The sequence below is a fragment of the Ascaphus truei genome, chromosome 5, assembly GCF_040206685.1.
Source record: "Ascaphus truei isolate aAscTru1 chromosome 5, aAscTru1.hap1, whole genome shotgun sequence".
In the NCBI taxonomy this organism is placed as follows: domain Eukaryota; kingdom Metazoa; phylum Chordata; class Amphibia; order Anura; family Ascaphidae; genus Ascaphus; species Ascaphus truei.
The window spans coordinates 136,305,657-136,332,992 of record NC_134487.1 but is presented as its reverse complement, the minus strand read 5'-3'; the positions used below and the strand labels follow the sequence as shown (position 1 = coordinate 136,332,992).

Genomic DNA, 27,336 nt, shown 5'->3' with positions numbered 1-27,336 from the left:
AAAAAACTTTAAATAGAGTCGTAACTCAATATTAAAATACGACGCTAAGTACCAAAATAAATGAGACTCATGTGAGCCAAAAAAGCGCAGCGAAAGTAAAATATATATACCTAGTCACACATGTAGAGTGTGGGCTAATACCCCTGATATGTGCAGGATAAAGCCAGATGGTGTCAGTAACCCATTGATGTCTGTGGTAGTTATGTTCTGTCACAGGCACAGCCACTTATGGCTGTCAGAATAGGAGTTCTAAGTAGTGGTGAGTGTCTTTTAATTCTTATTCCTGTCCCCTGTATATTGTGCATCTGCTGAGTGCTCTCCATTGGGGTTCTATTCTCTCCACAATATTAGTCCTTATTCACCCCAGATAGTAGCACCACCGACTCTTTATCTAGTAGTTGCGAGGGTACCTCTTTCCCTTCCCCTCCCCCTGCCTTACCCTAGAGTTTTCCTTGAAATAGTCAGCAAAGTCCTGAGGTGAAATGGAGGAAGAAGAGGCAGCTGGGGGTGGTTTGAGTAGAGTGTCAAAGACAGAGAAGAGTCAGCGTGGGTTAGATTTGTGTGTGTTGATTAGTGAAGTAAAGTAGGTTTGTTTAGCCGGAGAGAGGGCAAAGTTGAAACAGGATAGCATAAATTTGTAGTGACGAAAGTCTGTGAGAGTTTGAGATTTCCTCCAGAGGCGTTTAGAGGAACGAGTGGAGGAGCGCAGAATGCATGTGTGGGAATTTAGCCAGGGTCTGGGGTTAGAAAGGCGAGGGCAGCAGAGAGAAAGCGGGGCATGTATATCAAGAGAGGAAGATAAGGCAGAGTTGTAGTTCCTGACCAGGTTGTCAGGGTCTGTAGCAGAACTGAGAGAGGAGAGGGAGGAGCGTAAAGTGGAATCAAAGGCTGGTAGGTTAATAGAGCGCAAGTTTCTGTAGAAGTGAGGGGTAGATGGAGATGGAGAAGGGGAGAAACAATAGAGAGTGAAAATGAGATGAGGTGATGGTCAGAGAGAGGAAAGGGGAAAATGGAGAAATCATAGAGAGAAAAGTTTTCTTGTGAAAACTAGGTCTAGGTAGTGGCCATCCATGTGGGTGCTGGCTGCAGTCCACTATTGAAGGCCAAAGGACGAGATTAACGAGAGAAAGAGAGAAGCCCAAGGGAGAGAGGGGTCCTCAATGTGGCAGTTGAAGTCCCCAAGGAGAAGAACAGGGTTAACGCTTTCATGGCAACACTATGAACAGTGATTCTTAGAAAAGCAATTAACACATACCTGTATGCAAGAGGTTATATTTACACATACAGTATTCACACACGTTTTTTTCAATATAGTGAAAGGTGGAGTATCACACAGGTAACAATTCCTGATCCTCCACTTGTTTGAGTGGAAGTTAATGCACTACTAACTGTGGATTACACTGCATATCACCACATTGAGAATGGCCACACCGAAATATAGAGAATATGTGCTCTTTTGATATTCCTAAAACCTAAAAGAAATATGTATTTGTCTCCTTTGTGTTTAACAAACAGCAGGCACAATGAAATAGAATGACACTAGGCAGTTTGTGGTATATTTAATATTTTCTTTATTATAGCGATGATATGGTGGACACAGCCTCATATGTTGCTAGAGAAAATGTTGTGTATGACCCAGCTGAAAAGGAAGAAAGTACCTAGCATTAAAAGCACTGGATGATTAAATTATGCAATTTTTTAATTCAATTTAAAACGAAGATCTTCCCTGAAAGATTGAAAGAATAAGTTTAAAACTGTGCATGGGAACACCAAATCCAATGTAAAATATGCAGTTACCAGCATTTACAGTACAAAGCATGTTGCTTCTACAGTAGTTTCATGTTCTGAGTCAAAGTGTAGCATTTTCACTTTAGGGAATTTACAGTATCCTCTCTGATTATGTGACTATCCAATACATATAACCAGTTCCTATGGCATTCTTTATTAATTTAATATGTTCATTTTCTTCAGTAGGACTAATATGCCCTACTTTCCATTCCACACAACACTTTCTTTCTAATTTCACACTGAATTTAAGCCTGGTTTACATGGGTTGATCATTAATACAGCAGATCATTGTAAATGTTCATGTAAATGAGAAAATACATAATTTCATGATCTTCAAGTACATTTAGTAAACCTGACTAAGCATCCTAGACACCTAAAATATTTGGTGAGTTGTGTATAAAAGCTTCCGGTGGTTCAATACGGGGAAAAGTGCACCAGGTTCTATAAATAAAAAAACTCAACTTACAATTGTATATTTGTCATTATACATGTTCTGATGCCCACACCTCACTGTATCATCTTTTAGTCCCAAATGAAGGCAGGACATGTAGTATTTATCTATATGGGGTTTATTTACAGGTAATAAATAATATACTAACAGGCCCATCGTCCCTTTAAGTCAAATCGAAATCATAAAACAAACTCCTACTCCTCTTAGTCGACTAACTACACGATCGGCTTCGACCCTTACTACCTGGATGGACAGCTGAATTGGTTACCAACCCAAACAGGTACTATTATAGCAGAACACATTTAAAGCGTCTGAACAGCAATAAAGGGTTTCACTTATCTGTTACTCCTTTGGAGCAGTTGTCCCTGCTTCAGCACGGTCTTGCGTGCTTCCTTCCTAGGGGAGCTCGCCCCCACAAGAGCTCAGAGAATCTCTCCTCTGTAAGTCCAATGTTAAGGATAGGACATCCCCACTTCAGCCCGGTCTCTCGTACTTCCTTATTGTTCCTGGGATTAACAACCCAGGCAGTCCCAGCAGACACCGTGACCACCGTCCAGCGGGTCTAAGGAACAGTGCCAGCCTCTTCTTTAGCTGGGAGCACTTTGTATCTCCCCCCTTCTCTGGGGAAAATAGTCTCTCTGTGTATAGTCACTTCCTGATTTTTAAAACTCCATGAGCAATCAGGAGTTCAGCTTGCTCAATTAGGCAGCAGCTGCTGCTGGCTTCTCTAGGGAGATTAACTCAGTGTGTTGGAAAGTCACATAGCTGCCCTATTCCAGCATCTAGAGGACAGTGATGGTATCACATACCCCCCTCCCCAGCGGAACATTGTCCTGTGAAGCGGCCAGTGCACTATTTCTGTGCACCAGCCTCTTTGTCAAACGTCTGACATCCATCGATTCTTTTTCCTTGCCTTCCAGTTGAAGAATTTTTCCTTCGGGGCAAGTACTAGCCCTTCTGGGCCTGCAGACTGGTACGTCGCTACCTTCTTGTCTTTCACTTGTTTGATTTTAGCGTTGAAGCTCAGCTTTTGGCGTGTTACTTTTTGGAAAAGTTCCTGAGCATCCTGCAGTCTATTGACCTCTCTGTCAGCTCAGCCTGGACTCTATCCCACTTTGTGACCTTGATTTGCATATTCCGAATATGCATCTCTGTCTTCTTCCTCTTGTGCTCAGTCTTCCTTACCCTGTAGAAGAGCCTTGACTTCGTTGGTCAGCTCATTGCGTTCACTCGCCAGTGACCGTTTATCCTTCTCTTGTGAAGACAGTAACTCCGCTTTAGCGGTGATGGCTTTTGGACCTTTCTCCATCAGCGTACCTTCAGTGTTTGAGACTAGAGATTGGTCACTCACCACAAGTTCTGTGTTTGGTTCTACGGCATTTATCTTCAGTACTTCAACTTGGGCGGGATTCTCATTAACCCCAAGTGCACCCAATGGCGCCTCTCTATTACAGTCGGCAGACTCGTAGGCTTGGGCCTTTCTTTCTTGACTCCTTAACTTACTCCGTTGGGAGAATCACTGGATAATCTGTGAGGTCTTTCTCATCTTACGATCACGGACACACTTCCGTCCCATTCTCATCTGAGAATGTATCTTTACAGCGGCTGCCCTCATGGCAAGGAATCCACTTTGAACCCCATGGGCACTGCAGAATGACTGGAATCTTACTGTGCTACTCCATCACAACTTAGTCCTTCCATTTCGTGCCTTGTGGAAAGTAGACTGTCATAGTGTAACGGCATTGTAGTCATGCTTACAAGCAAGCACAACTTGCTCTGGCGGTTCAAACTTTGCCATCTCGTTTTGCAGTTGAGCGGTGTCCCCAGCTTTCACTGTACCCTTGTCTTCACGGGCATTAGTTTCTGTGGTATATACACAAGAAGGTTTTGTGGTATATACACAGAAGTTTGGGCCAGGCCATTACCTTTTCCTGTCGTGGAGACACCTGTACATTACTGTTCCGTGGAGCCACATTCTGTTTTAACTCTACCACCATCTTTTCCATTGACTGTTTCTGTGACCCCAGTGTCTGTTTTAGGTTTGTAACCTTTTTCACCATCTTCATCTAAGAAGCCATCTGCTGGGCAGCAGTAGAGTCCACCATAGCATCCCTCTCAATGTTCAGACCCTCAAGCTCCTCGACCCAGGTCACGCTTTTGTTTCTCTGCCATCTTGCGGCCAGCACGCTCAGATTCCAGGTCCTTCCTCAAGTCTTGAAGCTGTCCTTCTGCATTTATTTTTCCACTCAGTGCAGCTGCTAGTTCAGCTTCTTTGAAGTTGTCCCGATTCCACATCTGTCAGCTGATTCAGTGCAAGGTTTAAATCTGTTTCCTTTTATCTATTTACCGTGACCTGTAGCTACCGTTGCTTCTCCCGGACCTTGTACAATCCAGCTTCAGCTGGGTCCTCTCTTTGGCCGTGTGGCCCAGCAGCTTGCTAGAATCGGCCATCTCACTCTCATAGCGCAGTGGCAGGTTAGCCACTTGACAGAAGAACACCTCCTCGCTCTCTTCCTTTTTGGGGAGCTGTATCTTGAGCTCAGCAATCTACATCTGCAGTTCTGCAATTGGATCCCGGAACACTCCTCTCAGGGCCCTCACCTCTTCCCGGTGCTTGCTCTGGGTTTCTGTCAGCACAACCTTCATATTTTGGATCTCTGCAGTTTTTCCCACTAGGATCGCTGCTGCTTCTGTTTTCCACGCCTCTTTCTCCTTGGAGTACTGGCTCTTGGGGATGGAGCAGCCTCTCTACTTCTCCATTTCTTGCTCCAGTTTCTGGACCTTCGAGTTCCCTCTCATATAGAGTTACCTGGCCTCTAAGCTCTGTCTCTAGTGATGCTCTAGTGACGCTCAGCGTGGCCTTCAGCGTCTCATGCTGCTCTGCGGGGACATACTGGGTACTCAGCCATTTCTGTAGCACTTGTAGCACTTGCAGCCTGAACACTTGCTTCCTGTAGAACTCGCTGCTTTTCCTCATCGTCCGTCTGTTTCTCCTTTGCCTGCTGCAGACTCGTGCGCAGCTCTTGCAGCTGGCTCTGCAGTGTTTGCTCTGCTTGTGTGCCCTGCTCCAGGGAGACACGTTCTTTACGCAGCCTTCTTTCTACACTCTCCAGTGCTTCCAGTACTTCAAAATTTTCTTGTGTAAATTCTTTCTTTACCTTACCAAGCTCTGCTTTGAGCGCACAAGCCTCTTGTTGAGAAACTTCTAACTCTGTGATGAAGTTTTGAACGTCTTTCTGGGACATCTCATATTATAGTTTCCAGTCAGTACTCATTTTCTCTGATTCGCTCGGCTTTCTGTATATGGCGTTAGCGGTAGCCTTTGTCATCCCAAGGCTAGGCGTCATTCCTGTGACGATTACGCCAGCCACTCTGGGCTGTAGCTCATCTCTGGTCTTTTCTGACCCACGACTTCCTGAACACACAGGGTAAAAAATTTCTGGAGCTTCTGCTGAAAATGGAGACTGTCTTTTTCGTGGAGCCCCATAGGAACAATCCTCGAATAGGAGAAGAGTAGCTTGCTTTGTTTACTCCTTTAGCATCTGTGATAGGGACAGTGCCATCTACTGTACTACTGTAACAACGCAGTCCTTTCAGTGTGGGACTTTGCTCTCTGTTGCAAATTCTCATTCTGTGACTTTGTCTATTGCTGCAACTTCTGCATCATTGTAGCAGTACTTTCTGTCTTCTGCGCTGAAGCTTGATCAGAAATTCCTCCATTTTCACTTTCCCTGTGTATCCTGCAAGCATAACTGGTTATACACCATGGGACAGAATTCACTCGTAGAATCTGTTATTTCACTTCAGTTGGGCGGCCATTTTAAATACCTGCATTTATTTTCAAACCCACAGTTTCCGCTGCTCAGTGCCTTTTGGACTGCCCGCATTAAGCTCTAGCAATTGTGATGCTCATACCACATTGTAGCATCTTTTATTCCCAGATTAAGTGAGGAAACATAGTATTTCTCTATATGAAATAATATACTAAATGGCCCATCGTCATTTTAAGTCAAAACGAATTCATAAAACAAACTCCTAGTCCTCTTAGGAGACTAACTACACATTCGGCTTCAACCCTTACTACCTGGATGGACAGCTAAACTGGTTACCACCCCAAACAGGTACTATTATAGCTGAACACATAAAAAGTTTCTGAACACAGCAATAAAGGGTTTCGCTTATCTGTTACTCCTCTGGAGCAGAAGTCCCTGCTTCAGCACGGTCTCCTTCCTAGGGGAGCTCACCCCCACAAGAGCTCAGAGAATCTCTCCTCTGTAAATCCAATGTTAAGGATAGGACATCCCCGCTTCAGCACGGTTTCTCGTCCTTCCTTCTTGTTCCTGGGATTAACAACCTAGGCAGACCTAGCAGACATTTGACCACCGTCCAGCAGGTCTAAGGAACTATGCCAGCCTTTTCTTTAGCTGGGGAGCACTTTCTATCTCCCCCTTCTCTGGTGAAAACTCCATAGTCAAAACTCCACGGGCAATCAGGAGTTTAGCTTGCTCAATCAGGCAGCAGCTGCTGCTGGCTTCTCTAGGGAGATTAACTCTGTGTGTTGGAACGTCCCATAGCTGCCCTATTCCAACACCTAGAGGACAGTGATGGTATCACAATGTGTTGCTGTTTTTTTGTCTAATATTCTAGTTTTGCAGCAAATCTTTCACTCATAATTCCATTTATCACCTATTCCTGTACATTAAAACATGCCTGACAATGAAAATGAGATAAACAATTATATTCTAAGGTCTTATAACTAACTAATAATTGATACAAAAGTGCTATAAGTTTAATATTAAACTATATTGAGTATGAGAAAAAATTGAGAAAACAGAGACACCTGTGTTTAAAAAAGGGGCACACCTGAGATACTTGGAATATATGCTAATAGGATTTGCAAAGTATATTTTAATTATGCCTATTAGCATATATCTAAGGTATGCTACTTTTTGGGCACAGGTGTCTCTCCACGTGTTGGTTTAAAGTTAAAATATACATAGCATTTGGGACTCTAGTATAATATGACTTTCTCTCTTCCCTCTCCCACCTACCCACCTCCCTGTCCCTCCCCTCTGAGGATAGGTGATGTTTCAAGGATCATGTCTTTTGCATATCATTAGCACTAACATCAATTATAACAACACCAGGGCCTGTTACGACTGAAAATAGCACTCAACCTTGTGTTAGTGAGCTTTAAAGATACCCTTTAGCACTTAAGGATGCTTTAATTTAACATCTTGTTGAGTTAATAACAGAGCTTTGTACATCTGGGCCTTAGTTTCTTCTGAAAATGGCTTGAGGATTTATTTTTAAATGGAAGTTATTCATAATGACTGGCACCCAGTGCTGTTGTCTTTTCCCAATTCAATTTGCTGCATATTTTCTTTGAAAATACATATTTGCCACATTTTCTGTGTATTTGAATATCATGGTCACTAATGTTGAAATATTTTACCATTGGCTCAGCCCAGTAGTCCTGTCAGAAGATCTCCAACACTGCCCTAAAGAAGAAATGGTACAAATGTTCAATCAGGAGGACAAAACTAATTGATAAAATAATGATAAAATCTACTAACTTTAAAATGATGTATAATAAAAAGGCTGGTCGATCCCCATCACACATGAACTCCCATTGAAATTAATGGGTATTTTTGTGCAGTTTTGTCCAAGAGGAACTATAACACTTTAATAAGTAACCCCATACATTTACTATGGGATAATATCTCTGTGTCCCAGAACAATACCAGGCTGCAAGGAATAGATGAAGAATCTGTTGTTGAACCCAGGGAGGATATAACATGCACAGAGCAACACTGCCTAAACCAGAAATGGCTATTTATATAAGGAAAGAAAAGGGAGAAGCAGAGAAAGATAAATATTTAAGAGAAAGCAATGCAAATTATGTTGATTGCATTAGTCCAACTAGATTCAATCAATCCTGACGCCAGGAAAAGTTGGCGTGAGGCTGGTGTAATGGGTGGTCACCACAAACTGGACAGAACCGCGAGGCCGAGGGGGGAATATAGACACACCGACCTGAAGTCATGAAGTTGCACCCAGAATTCAGATGCATAGTCGTGGGTAGCCGGGTCATGGTTGGAGAGGTGATAATAGTAGGGTCACATAGCCGAAGGTCAAGGATAGTAGAAGTTAGCGTAGTAGGTATCCAAGCCGAGGTCGAGGGTAGGAGACAGGAGGATAGTAGGTAAATCCGTGGCAAGAGTCCAGGAGAACTGCAAGGAAAGAAAGCACAGCAAGGCAGGACAAGGGATAGCAGAGTGCTTGCGACCAGCACAACATCACACGGTACAAACGGTTATGCTCAGCCAAATTGCAGAGTCAAAGACTGAGCATATAAAGGGGGAATCAGCCAATTGGTGAACTGCTGGTCAGCAGAGGCTGAAAGTGAAACAAGAGTGTTTATTCGTAGGGATGGTTTCGAGGGGTGTCTCTGGTGGAATCCCCGAACCAGGCGATAGGCGTGCAGTCGATTCCTGGCGATCCAGGAACGTTCCCCAAGGCCAAAGCCTTTCCAATGGACCAGGTACTGGATGTTCCTTTGGATAGGAGAAAAAAAGGCAAAAAAGCCAAAAGGTCGCCGCACCACTTCAAAGAAAAAGCGAAGAGGGTGAAAAATAAACGAATTTATCAAAGCCTTTACAGGTGAAACATGTCAGTGTGATTTTTTCAGTCTCTTTAATGTCTGGGTAATAGGAGGTTGTCCCTGGACATTGGGCCATTTATTTGCAAGACTGCATCTTCCTGATTGGGACCTTCATACCTCCACCAGACCCATAAATACGCTAGAATGGACTTCATACTAAGACTTGCTTAGGGTGCCTCCTGCTATATTATCATTATTTTTGATTCAAAGGAGCTTTTAGGATTTATATTCAGTCCGTTGTTTCTTTCATTAGTGCACCCCATATCCTTTGAGCCCCATTTCCTCCCTATTGGGAGATCCTTTTTCTCTAATTCCTTTGGATAGCCTGGAGTCCAAGATCATCTGAATCTAGAACTCCTGTTTTCCTTCCACCAGGACAGGTTCCGGAGGAGATGGTGGAACAGGAGACCTGGGATCCTGTACAAAGGGTTTCAGTAGGGCCAAAAGGAATACAGATGGGATCTTCATGGAGGCTGGGAGGCGTAGCTGGTATGCCACAAGATTGACCCTCTCGATAATAGGAAAAGGGCCAATAGATCTGGGATATAGCTTTGCCTTAGGTGCTTTTAACCTGTTTTTGCTAAAAAGCCATACCTTGTCACCAGGATTATATGCTGGTATCTCACTACGATGCCAGTCTCCTTGCCTCCTTTGTGTGGATACTGCATTCTGAAGGTTGTTCTGGATTTCCCCCCATAACTCCTGTAGTTTCTGGATACGGTTATCCACGGCTGGGACTCCAGGTGCGGCTCCAAAAGAGGGAAGAGTTGAGGGATGAAAGCCATAATTAGCGAAGAGTGTAGAATCTTGAGATGAGTCGCTCCGTAAGTTATTATGGGAGAATTCTGCCCAAGGTACGAGTTCTGCCCAATCGTCTTGAGTGTCCGAGACGAAACAGCAAATATATTGTTTGAAGGACTGATTAGTCCACTCTGTTTGTCCATTAGCCTGGGGGTGATAAGTGGATGAAAAGTGTAAGGACACTCGAAGTCGTTGGCCGAAGGCCCTCCAAAATGTGGAGATGAATTGAGAGCCCCGATCTGACACGATTTGTGGGGCTCCATGGATGGACTCTGAATTTTTCCCGATTGAATGCCTCAGAAAGTTTAGCAGCATTAGGAAACCCCTTCAGAAGGATGAAGTGAGCTTGTTTGGAGAACCTATCCACGACTAACAAAATGTGCCCATGCCCTTAGATAAGGGCAGCTCCACCACAAAGTCCATAGACATGTGAGTCCATAGCCAGTCTGGAATTGGGAAAGGTTCTAATAGCATCGTAGGACGATTTCTGGATGTTTTGGTCTGGTTGCAGATAGGACAAGAGGCCACTAAGCTCTTAGCATCCTTCTGGATCTCTGGCCATCAGTAAATTGATGGTCCTCCTTTCTCCAGTATTACCCGAGATTTTGGAACTATGACCCCACTCCAAGACCTTTTGTTGAAAAGTTGGCGACACGAAAAGGCGTCCCTCAGGAGTGCCCTCTGGATTTAGGGATTGATCCCAAATAATGTCTTCTAGGGAGTCAAAGGTAACGGCCGAAATGATGCACGCTGGAGGAAGAATGGGTTCTTCATGGTCCTCTGCAGTGTCGTCGACAAGGAATTGTCAAGAAAGAGCATCCGGTTTATATTCTTGGACCCTGGTAGATAAGAAATAATCAAGTTGAAATTAGAGAAGAATAATGACCAGCGTGCCTGTCGTGATCCCAGTTGATGAACAACCTTGATGAACAAGTGGTTTTTGTGATTGGTGAGGATCGTCTCCGGATTTTTGGTACCCTCCAGCAAGTGTCTCAATTCCTGCAAAGCCATCTTTATGGCTAAGAGCTATCGGTTACCCACGTCATAATTCCGTTCAGTTGGGGAGAATTTTTTGGAGAAGAATGCACAAGGATGCAATTTGGCCTTGGGTTTTTCCGCTGAGATAGTACTGCTCCTGCCCCCACATCTGATGTGTTTACCTCAAGGGTGAGTGGTAAAGCGGGATCTGGGTGCACCAGAACTGCCGCAGAAGAGAAGGCTGTCTTTAGTCTGTCGAATGCATCTGCTGCCTCCATAGACCATTGAGAAGGATCCGCCTTTTTCTTGGTTAAAGCGGTGATAGGCGCCTGGACGGATTAAAAGTTCTGTATAAAATCGACGGTAATAATTTGCAAAGCCTAGAAACCATTGAGCACCTTTCAGCCTGAGGGGACGTGGCCACTCCAGAACGGCTTTGGATGGATCCATGGCTAATCCAGTATCCGAGATGATATATCCAAGGAAAGAGGAACTGGATTGATGGAATTGGTATTTCTCTTATTTTGCAAACAGATGATTCTCCCACAACCGTCTTAGAACTTGCGCCACATGGCCTGGATGTTCTTGTGCTGATTTAGAGAAGATCAGTATATCATCCAGGTGTACAATGACATATTTGTCGAGGGGATCCCTAAAAATCTCGTTCACAAAGTTCTGAAATACTGCCAGAGCATTGCAAAGTCCGAATGGCATAACAACATACACTGGCGACAAACTTTATTCGAGCTCGGCTAGTCCCACGAATTCGGGTATACCCAGGTGTATTGAGGTTTGTGACTGTTTTCTGCCCGAGTGTGTTATTTTCCAGGCAGGGATTGAAGCATTTTATTCCCACTGGCTGCAATACTGCACAGTATATATATATACTGCATTACAATTCATGAATTTATGCCATCTGGTAGACACGCGAAGCATTGCAGCCTATTAAATCCTAATCATTATCATTTAACAGATCAGCCGCCCGTCAGCCAGGCATGAACCCAGGCTGGGAAGGCAAACGCAACGGGGCTTGTCAGAGGTGAGGAGCGGCGCATTCCAGGTATCTGCCAGGTACAAACTGGGTATTTGCTCGAATAAAGTGTGTCGGTGCAGTACTAGTAGTGTCCATCTAGTGTATTGAAAGCCATCTTCCTCTCATCCTCCTGACGAATTCTCACTAAATTATAAGCCCCTTGTAAGTCCAATTTGGTGTAAATTGAGTCTCCTTGCAACCTGTCACACAGTTCAGAAATGAGTGGTCATGGATATCGATTCTTTACCATGATTTTGTTGAGTCCTCAGTAGTCATTGCACGGATGCAGTGTTCAATCTTTCTTTTTAACAAAGAAAAACCCTGCACCAGTGGGAGAAGAAGACTTCCGGATTAATCCCCTCTGAAGGTTTTACTGAATGTATTCCTTCATGGAACGGTTCTCCGGAGGTGACAGTGGATATGAACCTCATCTGGGAGGTCAAAGGGACCAATGTGGAGGCAGCTCCCTGGACTGAACTTTGTCGATAACATCACAAAAAGAGGAGTAGATACTGGGTAGGTTGGATTTCTCCTCAGACGGCACTGAAGCAGCAGCCAGTGTTTGGGATGGGACGGAACAGTTCCTTAGGCATCGTGAAATCAAATGGACAAGCCGAGACTCCGCCCAATCCATGAAAGGGTTATGAAGTTGAAGCCACAGTAATCCCAGAATTACAGAAATATTGGGACAATGGATTACGTGCAGTCGAATCTTTGACGTATGGTCCATACCTGTCTCCAACTGTAGTGGAACAATCTCTAAAGAAATGAACGCTGGTTGTAAGTGTCTGCCATCTATCGCTTCCAAGGCTACCAGAGATTTTTTGTGTGCCAACAGAATTCCATATTTCTCTGCGAATCTTTGGTCGATTAAATTACTGCCTGACCCAGAGTCCAGAAAGGTCCTTGTCTTGATCTCGAAGGATTCCCCAGTCAGTTTGATTGACAGCATCAACCTTGAAGGTAGACTAGAGAGAAAAGTATTTAGTGTTTGCAGTGTGATTCTCCCTTCTCTTGCTGTGATTTGGTGTTTTCCCAATTTATTGGGACAAAGGAGAGGCTGATTCCGGCGATACCGCAATACATAGAAAGACCGGAGCTGCGTCTGCGCTTCTTCTCGCTAGTTTTTCATTGCCTCTGATCCAGAGAACAGTCGGTACTGGGAGCCGGTGAAAAAGTATGAAGAGATCATGTACCTCCTTTGCGCTGAACCTTCTCGATTCTTCTCTCCTGTAGGCGCAGGTCCATGCGGATACATAGGTTGATGTGATCCTCTAAACCTACAGGGCGTTCCAGTGCAGTGAGTTCATCCTTGAGGTTCTCCGTAAGGCCTTTCCAAAATATGGCTATGAGTGCTTCATCGTTCCCTCTGGTTTCTGTGGTGAAGGTCTGGAATTTAAATGTGTAGCGGGCCACCATTCGACTGCCATGAGAAATATGTAGGAGAGAGGAAGAAGCTGCTACTTTACATCCTCGAGTGTCAAAGACTCTTCGGAACTCCTGTGTAAAGAGCTTGTGTGGTCCGATCTTAGCTACAGATAGGAGATACCAATGTCAAGGCGTCATCAGATAACAGGGAAATGATGTATGCGACTTTTGAATGCTGAGACAAAACGAGAATAAAACATTGGTTTAGAAAACCCAGACAGATGAGGGGTACCCCGCCATAGCGATTCGGTGTAGGGAGTCGTAGTCCAGCTGCGGTGTGGGTAGAAGTCGGTGTCGGGACAGCCGCTGTTGTGGAAGCAGGATTAAATGCTGCACACTATAGCTGATCTATGGCAGATTGCATGAGATCCATACATTTGTTATTGTAACCCGTAGCTCACCACAAACTAAGCGCGACCGTGGTGCTGAGGTAGGGAATTGAGTAACGCAACCCACACCCATGCGGGCACGCCTAGAATGTAGATTGGTCGTGCAAGCCAGGTCAGGAGTAGAGATGTGAGAGTAGTATAGGGTACTTGCTGGATCAGGGTTGGGGAGTATCGGATCGTTAGGGTACGTAGTCAGGTTCATGATTGGAGAGTAGCAGATCATCAGGGTGCGTAGCCAGGTTCAGGATAGGAGACTGGAGAAAGGTAGGTATATATCTGGATCAGGAGTAGAGAGATGCGGAGTCCAAGGTACGTAGCAGGGTCAGGCAGCGGCAGGATCAACAGGCAAGGCAAACAAGGTGAGGCAGAGAAGGCAAGGGATGCAGGAACCGAATGTAGCAAGGCACAGCATCACACAAGACTATGCTCAGCAATGAGTGTCTGGAGCAAGAGGGTATATAAATGGAGATCCTCCAATGAAGAGCCAGGGCGGAACCAGGAAACCGAATCCTATAGGCTGCTGGTGCACACAGGTGTGCCTTATGATGCAGCCTGATGGGGAATGGAGGCGGGGCCAACCCGCACGTGTCACTGAGGACAGGGGGCGGAGACCAGACCACAAGTCATTCCCACGCCAGTCCTGTCCATCACCAGGACAGAGGCGGAGACAGGGGCGTGAGTCAGAGGGGAGGCTGTAGAGTGCACTCGGTGCGAACCGAAGAGGGGAGCGAAGGTGGAGCCCATGGGTGGGCAGACAGGCCGCGCAAAGTCCGCGCGCGTGTAACGTGGCCATGAGACTGCGCATCCTGGGGTCTGTGGTGGCAGGTGTTTCCAGGTGAGGAGACGGTCTCCATCCGCCAGGATGGTGGATCCTCACAGTTATTCTGCTCTACGCACTGGTGCATTTGAGCAACAGTTTGCTGTGCAGGTTCAGAACTCGCCCCACCTAAGCAGGGTCCATGTTTGCGAGGCAGAGCATACTGTAACGGGTGCTCACCACAAACTGACTGAACTGCGAGGTCGAGGTGGGGATATAGAAACACCGACCTGATGCCGCAACGTTGAGTCCGGAATGCAGATGCGTAGTCGTGGGTAATCAGGTCAGGGTTTAAGAGGTGAGAATAGTAGGGGTCATGTAACCGAGGTCGAGGCTAGTAGAAGTTAGTATAGAAGGTATCCAAGCTGAGGTCAAGGGTAGGAGACAGGAGAGTAGCAGGTAAATCCAGGGCAAGCGTCCAGGAGAGCTGCAAGGAAAGACAAAGCACAGCAAGGCAAGGCAGGACAAGGGATAACAGAGTGCTTGCGACCAGCACAACGTCACACGGTAGAAACTGTTATACTCAACCAAATTGCCAGTCAAAGACTGAGCATATAAAAGGTGAATAAGCCAATCGGTGAACTGCTGGTCAGCAGAGGCTGAATGTGAAACCAGAGTGTTGATTCGTAGGTGTGCAGAGTGCACAAATCAGGAGCTGATGAGGAAGCCTGCAGCAAGTCAGGATCAAACTCTGGAGCAGAGCTTACATCCGATCCTCACAGCTGATGAGAAGATCCTCATTACCCACAATAAATATTTTAAAACACAACCCTACTACCCACCTCCTCTACCCCCAATAACCCCCAAACACATACAGTACAGTAATGGGCAAAACTATTATTATCAAGATATAGTGCATTTGCCCATTATAAAATCAAACATTAGCCAGCCAGCATAAATAAAGTAAATAAAACGTTCAACTTACCCCTGCTATCATGAAGGGCATCCTCGTCAGCATACTCCAGGCACATGTCCTCCGATGCGAGCAAGAATACAAGAAACAATACAATCTAATGGCCCTTAACCCCTTAACCACTATAGTAACCCTGGGATATACATTCTCTCATTTTCCTTATCCCTCTCTCTCTCCCTCTCTCTCCCTCTCTCTCCCTCTCCTTCTCCTTCTCTCCCCCTCTCTCTCCCTCTCTCCCCCTCTCTCTCATTCTCTCTCATTCTCTCCTTCTCTCTCCTTCTCGTCCCGTAGTTGGCCTGAGCAAGGTCTGCAATACTGTAGTAGTAATAGGAGTGTGTCCAATACAATAAATGATCCAACGCGTTTCGTAGTGAACTACTTCGTCAGGGTCCCGGACGGAGGTTTTCTGCTCCTTGATGAGTTCAAGCTGGAGGGGGTGTGGTGGTGAAGGAGAGTGTGCTCCATTATTTTGTTTCTATGTAACCCTGTCAGGTATTGTGTTGCGGACTCTGTTGAAACTGCAATTGGATACTGTTGCTGCAATTAAGGTTAATGTTTCCTGACTGGACCAGAATCGGTGTATGCCGAGGGATCCTCACGAAGCAAGTCTCCAATATCTAGAGTGGTAACATGTACCCTAAACGTGCCCTGCATATATGACTAATCTTCTTGTACGTGCAATCATTTATACTTTAATATTGTTACAATATAATTACTTTTTTACACTATGAGAGTCGTGCGCTTTGTTTTATTCTCTTTTAAATGTCATTGTATTGTATTGTATGTCTTTATTGGTATAGCGCCATTAATGTACATAGCGCTTCACAGTAGTAATACATGTGGTAATCATATAAATAACAAATAATGAACAGATATAAATAACAGGTCATGGGAATAAGTGCTTCAGACAAACGTAACATTTAGGAAGAGGTGTCCCTTCCCTGAGGAGCTTACAATCTAATTGGTATGTAGGAGGAACGCACAGAAACAGTAGGAGGGCAATTTGGTAAGTGCTTCTGCAGGGGGCCAAGCTTTATGTATCTTGTCTAGTAATATCTACGGTACTACAGTACTCATATGCTTCTTTAAAGGTGGGTCTTAAAGGTGGATAGAGTGGGTGCTAGTCAGATATCGAGGGGAAGGGCATTCCATAGTTGTGGGGCAGTCAGTGAGAAAGGTTTAAGGCAGGAGAGGGCTTTAGATACAAAGGGGGTAGAGAGAAGACATCCTTGAGTAGAGCGCAAGAATCGGATTGGTGCATAGCGAGAAATTAGGGATGAGATGTGAGTAGGGGCATGTAAGAGGATATGTGCAAAGGTGTGCAATGGAGACTGTTTTAAGGTGAAATTAAAATAAGCCTTTATTGCGCCTGCCCCTTTTAACACAGCAAAACATATGAAAACAACAAATGCCTATCCCTGTTTAAGAGCTAGCTTACTTCCCCAGTCCCTTTCTCCAGGCTAGAGGGATAATCCCATTACCACCCTATTCCCCAAAGTCTCAAGAGATACCTTAAAGCAGGTGGCCCTTCATGTCAGTCTCTGGTAGGTTCCTGAGTCCCCTGTGCCCAGGAATATAGTTCTTTGAGTGTCTTGATCTCAGCAGAGCCTTTCTGCACAAGAAAAGTCTCAGCACCCTTGTGTACTGAGGAAAATCTCCCTCCTGTTTCTGGGAACATGCTTTTTGACAGAGTTGTGATTAGGCAGGTGGAGTGGTTGATTGCACACCTGCAATTAACCAGCACACTGCTGGATTAGAGGCAAGCCTGTTAACAGGGATAAGACCCTGTTACAGGATAGAAGAGTGTAAAGCTTTAAAAGTGAGGAGGAGAATTGTATGTGTGATACGGGATTTGATAGGAATGTGTGATGTTGAGCCATCCACTCTAACAGGCTGCAGACTCTCTACGAACGAGAAAAGGTTTTTGTATCTTATATTATTTATTTATATTTATTTAGTATCACTTTATGGAATACGAGCTGTGTTCCCTTAAACCTTTTACTGCACTTTAATTATACCACTACTAATTGGTTTGCTATATTCACAATATTATATTTTAGAATAATTTTATATGAGCTATCACAATTAGTGCACAGTTTATTTATTTTCTATGTCATACTCCTCCTCACACAGGCCTGAAGTATCCCACCATGAGGAATGGAAGCCCAACCCCCTGTAATCTGGAAATGACCATCATTCTTTCTTTGTAAGGAGTCAGGTGCAGCTCTGCTGGTGCATGTTGCCTTGGTATGGATCCTTCTTGAGCTTTCTTTTCCTGGCATCAAACTTCTTCTCCATCATCCATGCGGTTCTGTTGGCATGGCCCAGTGCATTAATGCCAGTTAGAATGTCATGTCCCTCTAGGTGCCATTCTTCTCAGCTGTGCTTGTGTCGTAAGACAGCTCATCAAACAGTTTAGGAAAATGGTCTCATTTATCAGGAGTTCTTGATCCTCATCTATGAACCTGACTATCCCGATGTGTGCAGCTTTCTCTGATCATGTCTCAGTAATAGCCACAATATCCACGTCATCCCTTCTCTTTATTGGAATTAGTTCTGGGATTGTATTTCCAAAACTACGAGTATTTGTAAACATTTATGGAAAGTTTTTGTTACTACTTTTTCTAATGCCTTCCACATGTGTGTTATGTATAGATAATGCACAAGCCTGCTCATTTTTCATAGCACACAGGTGGTATTACCAGTTAATGCGCATTTGAAGGTGTTTGTGCGATACATTTCTTGTTACACATGTGTGCAATTTTTCTTTGAAGTACGTTTTAGTATTTGGTAACACGTATATGCGCTAAGATGTTATGTTTAAAACACAGCCAGTGTTTTTACACACAATCAGCTTGAGGATCCGCGTTAATCTCAAGGAACATAACATCTGATCCTTTTTTAGGTAACATTATCTTTCATCTTTTGAGTCCTGATTTAATTGAGCTTTGTGGATATATATATATATATATATATATATACATATATATATATATATATATATATATATATGTGTGTATATATGTTATAGCAAATAAAAAGATCACTTCTGAGCACATTCACGTCTTAGGAGGCCTCGGGCCGCGCTGAGCCGTGCTCCTGCTCTGCCTCGCCTGCTCAAGCTGGTGCTTTTTTGTGATAGTAGAACACGGAGCAGTACATGACTGATAAAATCATCACCCCACGGGGGTTCGTCCGAAACGTGTAGGAGGCTGTGTGTTTTTTCCCCCCCTGGGGTGATGATTTTATCAGTCATGTACTGAAATAAATGGAATTCACTTTTTTATCTACCACCTGACTCCCTGGCTGTGCGCTATTTGCTCCGTGTTCTACTATTACTGGATTTCTCTTCCATGGCTGGCACGCCTCTACGGATCCACAGAGAGTGTGGGAGTGGGTAAAAGACTTACCTTTATTTCTTATGAGTGTTATAGTTGAGTACTCATTTATGGATTATCCCTAGTGGAAACTTCATTGTTTATGTCCTTGAGTGACTCACAGGTCATTTCCATTATCTTTCGAGTCCTGATTTAATCTTTATGGATAGATATATATATATATATATATATATATATATATATATATATATATATATATATATATATATATATATATATATATATATATATGTGTATATATATATATATATATGTTATAGCAAATAAAAAGATCACTTGTGTTCACAATCACATCTTAAGAGGCCTCGGGCCGCGCTGAGCCGTGCTCCTGCTCTGCCTCGCCTGCTCAAGCTGGTGCTTTTTTGTGTCCTGGCAAGCGAGGCAGTGAGCGCGCATTGGGGGCGGGGTGAAGGCGGGGCGAATGCGTGGTGGAGGCGGAACGGAGGCGGAGCGGAGGCCTGGCTAGTCCCTCGCTCCCATTGGCTGTTTGCAGTCACGTGACCGCTCCTCCGCTCCCCTGAGCGCCGAAATTTAAACTTGCCAGTCTCCAGAAAATTTCTGAGCCTCCGCACACATGCGGAAGCGTGTGGAAGCAGCTCAGTACGGCTCAGCGAGGTCTGTTGGACTATGTCCCAGGCCTAAGGCAGGTCTGCACCCCTGCCTTTCACCATTATCACCCAGCATACAGTGTTTCCACTGCAGCAAGGTATTCTGGGAAATGACATGCAAGTGATCTTTTTATTTGCAATATGCAATATAGTGGAGGTTTCTTGTTGCCCTTTTCACCCCGCATAACTTAAAAAGTGTGTGTGTATGTATATATATATATATATATATGTAGCTCCCTGTTAACAGCACAGGCTATACCTATCTTCCTCCTACTGTGGTAAGCCCTGTTAAGGGCAGGCACCAGTAGTCATCATGGGTTTTCCCCCTTCCTAGCCCTGCCCTGAGTGGTAGACACAGGCCCCTGCCTCTGCTGCAGGCGCGAGAAAGAGGGGAGGATCTGCTGACATCACGAGAGATGGGGCTGACACTATATTTAGCAGCCAGCACACGCTGTGCTGACAGTCGTTGGTTCCGGGCTGTTCTGTGCTGATGGTGTGTCTGTTCGGTTCGAGGAGTTGAAGGAGACAGTGCAGTCTCACCTGTGCAGACGTACAGGAGCAGAGAAAAGAGAGGAGAGACTCAGCCACTTTGAGTAGAGCTGATAGGGTTATAGACCCGGTGGACCAATGCCCCTCACTCCCAGGCTGGGGTGATGGGGAGAATCCATTCCCCACCCCGAGGATAACCTCGGAGGTGGGCCGTGGGGTATTGAGGCCCCAGCCTAGACCATCCTGTCGGCTGAGAGACTTGGAGGGATGGAGAGGAGGAATGACCTATGAAGGAGAGTGGAGTAATTAGCAGGACATTGCTGTTGTTGTTGTGGCTGCTGGATGCCGCTACCTTTGGGGGTTACTGCCCTGATCAATAAAGAGACTATCTTTTATACCAAGACTGTTGTGCGAGTTTGGAGTATTTACCCTGGGACCAAAGGGGTTCTTCTACACAGGTCCTACCTTATATTTCTGGGAGTGTAGAAGATGGAGGCGCTGCACTACTAAGAAAGCATGGAGGCTACCACCCCAGAAGCCTGGTCCTGTCTCCCCAATAACAACGCGGGAAGCTCAGGCCCTCCTGTTCCTCACATGCACCACCCATACGCATGTAATCTGCCCTCACGCACCCTAGATACACTAGATGAGTCTAGGGGAGGGGGGAACCAGGGTTACATATACATAGTACAATAAAATAAAATAAATTTTGCTTATTCAGAATTCTTGTGCATTTCAAAAGTAAGAGGCTCCCCTTTGCTCGCATTGTTGAAATTAACACAACAAGAGACCCTCCAATAGAGTAGTAAGTTTAACACCAGGTGAAAGTAAAAGTGAACAACAGATATGCCCTCTCATTTAGTAATACCCTCGTGAGCGTGTGCAAACATGCAATGTTATTTTATTCTGTGACACAGTCATCCATGTTGTACATGTAACGGTGTTTGCCCGGGCCCATCTCATATTGCCCCCCCTATGTGGACACTGACCCCTGTTACATGAAGTGTAGTGTGGTGCACCTGCTGGCTTACAGAATCCCTGTGTTTCCTGTGATGGTATTGGGGATGGCATCAGGACTGGCTTATGAGGTATTGCTGAGTTATACTCACTCATGGTATAGCACCTCCATCTCTTCCAGACCCCCAGCGTAGTAGAGAGGAGTTTCTGAAAGAGAACCTCTATGTGCACCTTCTTCCCAAGTGACTCCACAATCAGGACAGAAGCAATCTCTTTCTTTGGCATCCTTTATTGTCACCATAGACAGCCGCCCATCATAGCGGCCGGTCTTCTAGCCGCTCATCTCAGGTTGCCAACCCAAAGGAAGTCCCTGGACAACACTCCTAGTCAGGGCCCTAGAAGCTGTCCTTGCTCTTCCCTTACTCCCTGATGGAGTAAGAGGAATAGTCTGCCCACACCTCTCCCCTAAGGGGGGGCCACAAAAGCTGCCAAAGCCTTGACAGTTTGCTGGGTCAGACCAGTCTCACTCAGGTGGGTGAGACAACTAACTAAATACAGGATGTGCTGTATATTAAATAGATTCAGTAGGCGCCACTCCTATGTCACTGTTAGTGGACACATAGCCTGATGTCACTTCCTTCACTAGATACTACACAGCACAGGAGGGTGAGGGCAAACCGCATGATTACTCCTGGCAAATCTGCCCTTAACAGGGATTATTGCATGGAGGAGAAAGACATGTAACCCCAAAACTACACAGGGCTACATACAGTATGTTTTCATGTCCTCACTGATGGCTTTACTAAATGTGAGTGCACATCTGCTGTTTACTTTTACTTTCTCTACGGATATTAATATTTACTACATTATTGGAAGCTCTCTTTGTTGCTTTATATCGCCTATACAGTCCAGAAGAAAAATTCATCAATGGAACATTGGACTTACCAGTATTGACGACAGTCCAGAAGTCAGACCTGTCTAAATGTTGAAAAAAATGCATTGTGTTACCAAAAATAACTATGCAACTTAATAGTACAATATAATCAATTCTGGTGTTAACATCAATTGTTTGGTGTATTCTACAAAGAATATAAACCAGTCTTTCGCTTATTTGTAACACAATCTGTGGCATATCATACATCATTATTTTGAAGAAAAGTCTCATGCCCAAATTGAAACGGACAAGTAATTAATGTGCCTTTTTATGATGGAACCGATTGAATCGCCTTGCCACATCCCCATGTGTATGTAGTGATCACTGACAATGGTTTATTAGTATATGTTGGATGATAAAGTAGAATATGTAATGAATATGGAAGTATTAAAGAATAAGCACACAATCTCATATACTGTAGGTTTATTCATGCTTCTTCTGTGATGTTAAAGCGCAACATTTTTTTAAAAACACTTCTAGTGCACAAGGCTGTGAGTGCAGAAGTGAATTAAAACAGTAGCGCTTGAATATTTGGAAATTACATCCCATTTAACAAGGTGACAGATACCTTAGGATATCTAAAGGCTGAGCAAAACACACAAATAATCCAAGGATTATAAATAGCCCCCTATTATTGCACTCAAGGTAGGTGACAATAAGCGTATATTGTCCACTAATAACTGGCTGGATAATAGCCAAATCCATGCATAGGATACACCGCCTAAAGGTAACATTCAAAGAAAAATAACAAAAACTTTAATAGTATGCTATAAAAACGACGAGACACTATAAAAATGCACAACAGTGCATGAATAAAATCCCCAAATGTGATGGGTAACGGTACAGGTATGAACAAATAATGTTCAAACATATAGCTAATTGCAATTCAAATGCTATATAAGGGCTGCATTATTATATACACAGGTTGTATAAATCAAACAAAGTGAATAAACGGTATGAAGCGGGGCTTACGCGGTGACGTCATCACGTTGGCGCATGCGCGGATTGTGTTCGGAGTAAGGGCTGCTCCTGAGACCAAACGGAGCTCCTGGCTGCTGTTTTACCTACTTGATTTACCAGGTCGTATACCAGCTTACTAAGCCCCACTTCATCTATACTGTTTGGGGGTCTGCATTTGTGCACTCTTCAGTGTACGTGATCCAGGGCACACTATTTATGATTGAGACTCTTTACCCTACACATATGCCCTAATCAAGCAGCCCTAGGGACTTAATAGAGTCTGAGCACTAGATAGTATTGATTATACTATATAGAGGGCCCCTTTTGATATATATCTGACTATGAGTTCACTGATACCGTTCATTCACTCTGGTGTCCACTGTTTGATTTATACAACCTGTGTATATAATAATGCAGCCCTTATATAGCATTTGAATTGCAATTAGCTATATGTTTTGAACGTTATTTGTTCATACCTGTACCGTTACCCATCACATTTGGGGATTTTATTCATGCACTGTTGTGCATTTTTATAGTGTCTCGTCGTTTTTATAGCATGCTATTAAAGTTTTTGTTATTTTTCTTTGAGTGTTACCTTTAGGCGGTGTATCCTATGCAAGGATTTGGCTATTATCCAGCCAGTTATTATTGGACAATATACGCTTATTGTCACCTAACTTGAGTGCAATAATAGGGGGCTATTTATAATCCTTGGATTAGTTGTGTGTTTTGCTCAGTGCTTTCTCCCTTGCACCAGGTAGACCACTGTTTGCTATTTTGTATGTATGTGTGTCTGGTGTAGCGACGTGCCTCTCGTGTATATTTTTTGATATCTAAAGGCTTACATATTTAATAATAGAATGAAAGAGACCTGTTTCAGAATCAGCCTCTTCATTTAAAATGAAGTAAACAATGGCTTTAGAAAATGTTTTGGTATTTTGTACCACAGCACTGTGTCAACTGGAGTTGCATGAGTACTTTTGGTTTGAAAATATGTTTTTATTAGGAAGTTTTCTATAGGTTTCATATACACTATTCTATTTCCAGTACTTTACAGCATTTGAGTTCCAACATAATTTCTCCCCTGAATAACAATGCATGTTACATATAAACTGAGCAAATACAAAACTGATCAAAATATATAATTTGTACATCACCCTCAATATGATTTTGCATGGTTTTATCAGTATGTACTTTGTATAGCATCGGATTGTTTCTTCCCTTTTTTTCTTTCTTTAACTATCTTTTAGATTATTTGGATTCAAACCTTCAACGCTGTGAAGGTGAAGTGGTAACCAGGCCATAAATAAAGGTATTATGCCTGCCTGGTTACCTCTGAGCCCTATTTCAGGTTTTAGAATGTCAGCTCTTCAACTTGTGTATTGTTCCTGTAATGAATGTAATTGTACGACAATAAAGAATGTATTTGTGTTTTACGTTTCCAGGAGTGCTAACCAGTGGAGATTCTCAGGCTATGAGTTTCAAGGGGGGTTTTGCGGTAAATGTGTTGTCGGATTGTGTCTAGGTAGCCGGGGGCCAGAGTTGCTGGTTAACCCAAAAATGTATCCGGGAATCAGGTCAGATTCCTGGGGACATACTGTATAGCCACATCACTCCAGTCAAAATCCTCCCTTGGAAAACAGTTACGCGACTCACCGCCAGGTTTCCCTGCTTCAGCACAGACTAGAAAGGTAAATGAGGGCACAGGGATTTATGTATCTCGGGTACAGTGAAGGTTCCCTAAGTTAGTGAGGGTCCCCCAGTATATGCCCAGGTACCCCAGAATCAGTATAGAGGTTCTGGGGGGTTTCTCCAACTGTATATTAAGTTGAAGAGGTTTTATGAAACCTAAGGCCTCGGATATAGTGGGTGCTTAGGTGCTGCTGCTCGCTCTCGCTTGCTGACGCTCACGCTACCAGGAGCTTTTTGCTGTCCTGACAGAGGAGACAGCAAGCGCGCTTGGGAGGCGGGTATCACTGTGTGTGTGTGTCACTTGGTAGCTGTCAGTGTGTGTGTGTGTCACTTTGAAGTGGTCTGTGTGTGTGTGTCACTGGGGAACGTGTGTGTGTGTGTGTGTGTGTGTGTGTGTGTGTGTGTGTGTGTGTGTGTGTGTGTGTGTGTGTGTGTGTGTGTGTGTGTGTGTGTGTGTGTGTGTGTGTGTGTGTGTGTGAATATTATATACTATTTTAAATTTTTTTAAAAAAGACATGTTCTGAGAATAAATTATTTATTAACATTGTGCAACTTTGATAAATATATTCACGCACGCACGCACGCACGCACGCACACAAACAAACGCATACACATGCACACATTATACATACACATATACATACACATACACACATACACATTATATACACACAAACACACACACACAATAATCTACTGTAACTGCTCCGCCATCTGTATACACACACACACAAATACACATTATATATACACACACACAATACACACACACACACACACACACACACACACACACACACACACACACACACACACACACACACACACACACACACACATGAATGCACACACACGCACACTGCACACAACACACACACACACACTGCACACAACACACACACACACACTGCACACAACACACAAAACACACACACACATGCACACACACACACACAACACACACACATGCACACACACACACACAACACACACACACAACACACACACACAATGCACACACACACACACACACACACAATGCACACACACATACACATACACACACACAAAATGCACACACACATGAACACACAATGCACACACACAAATGCACACACACACATGCACACACACATGCACACACACACATGCACACACATGCACACACACGCACACACACACACACACAGCCGTTTTTCACCCATCTCCGGTTCCCCTCCTCAACCACCCCCCTCCCCCCCGTCTCCGGTTCCCCTCCTCACACTGCAGAGGTCTGAACACCGCTCGGTGCTGCCCAGCAGCTGGGATTGTAACCCGTGTACTTGCTGGCAGAGATTTTCGAACACAAATGACTACAATGTGAAGTGATTTATGCACTTAAGCCAATGCTGTGTTATCAGCAAAGCACATTGAGAAGGACACATTCCTCCCCCGGGCAGCACTGAACCTGCTGCAGCCCCTGCATCACGGAGACACACGGAGACACACACGGAGAAACACACACACGGAGACACACACACATGGAGACACACACACCTCGGTGCTGCCTTCTGTCTGGTCGGGACAATGGCGGCTCTGTAGGGAACCGGCTGCAGCCCCATTGGATGGGAGCGGTCACGTGACCGCTCCTCCGCTTCCCCGAGCGGCAAATTTCAGTTTGGCGCTCGGGGAAGAGTTTCTCCTCCTCAGCGCGCATCAGCGCGCATGAGGAGGGAGAAACTATAGCCGCGCTGATAACAGATGCAGGGGCGTTCTGCACCTGTTCAGCGCGCTCAGCACGCCTCAGCGACGCTGAGTGCTCTATGGCCCGGGCCTAAGTCCTAGTTTCAATAAAGTAGTAGAGAAATATGTGTGATGCTCCAAAACAAGACCAATTGTTTATATAAATGTAGCCATGTATAAGATTGGTGTACATATCTCTTTCTCATGCTGGCAGTAAACCTGGTAAGTATGCAGGATTGCCAGCAACAATCATGAGGTTTGCCCTCACACCCTGGTGAGGTGTCATATGTCCCCAAAGGAAGTGACAACATGCAGTGTGTTCCCACTTAGTGATACAGAGCATGTTTGTTCTCTGGGGGGTGATATAAGACACAGCACTGCCTAAAGTTAGAAGTCAGTTTCCTGTTGTTGTGCTGCCTCTGTTCAGTGAGAGGCACGTGAAGGTCTGCAACAATGTTGCAGAGTCTCCTGCTAGCTGTGAGTCAGTGAGCAGACGCAGCAGAGTTAGGCCTCGTTCAGGGTGCTGGCTTCGGAGGGAGGGCGTGCTGACGTGCATGCTGCAGTGAGAAACAAAGTATTCAATTTGAATACTTGTTGTCAAGGTAGCTACAGCCCTGCCTCCGAAGCCAGGCGTTGCCGCTGACGACAGCTTCAGTAAACGAAAATTTCGTTTCTTGGAGCTGAAGCCGCGTCACAGGGACCAAGGCAGCCAATGAAATCATTCTTCAGAATGATTTCATGACTGCAGCTTGGATACTTTAACCCTGCCGCCTGTAGCCCCGCCCCCTCCCCAACGCTGAAAAGTCTGCTGGGGGATAATCACATGTCGCCAGCAAACTCCCAGCACTGCCTCCCGCACGCCCCCCCTCCGAGTCCTCAGCTGCCTCCCTGAACGAGCCCTTAGGCCTCGGACATAGTGCACTGAGCGTCGCTGAGCAGTGCTCTCGCTTGCTGACGCTCACGCTACCAGGAGCTTTTTGCTGTCCTGACAGAGGAGACAGCAAGCGCGCTTGGGAGGCGGGTATCACTGTGTGTGTGTGTGTGTGTGTGTGTGTCACTTGGTAGCTGTCAGTGTGTATGTGTGTGTGTGTGTGTGTGTGTGTGTCAGTGTGTGTGTGTATCAGTGTGTGTGTGTATCAGTGTGTGTGTATATTATATAATATTTTAAAAATTAAAAAAATAAAGACATGTGGTGAGAATAAATTATTTATTAACATTGTGCAACTTTGATAAATATATTCACGCACGCACGCAAACACACACATGCATACACACATTATATATATATACACACGCGCACGCGCACGCACACGC

General features: G+C 44.6%; 1 long non-coding RNA gene across 1 annotated transcript in view; it reads right to left on the bottom strand.

Annotated features, from left to right (window-relative positions):
* Nucleotides 1–1,547: 1,547 nt before the first annotated feature.
* The window catches only part of LOC142494467 (uncharacterized), a 42,343-nt gene continuing 16,554 nt past the window's right edge, over nt 1,548–27,336 (bottom strand). The window contains exons 2-4 of the long non-coding RNA XR_012801455.1: nt 21,660–21,692; nt 7,695–7,740; nt 1,548–1,639 (exon numbers count right to left, since the gene is read on the bottom strand). This is a non-coding gene — a long non-coding RNA (uncharacterized LOC142494467). The remainder of the gene's footprint in view (nt 1,640–7,694; nt 7,741–21,659; nt 21,693–27,336) is intronic.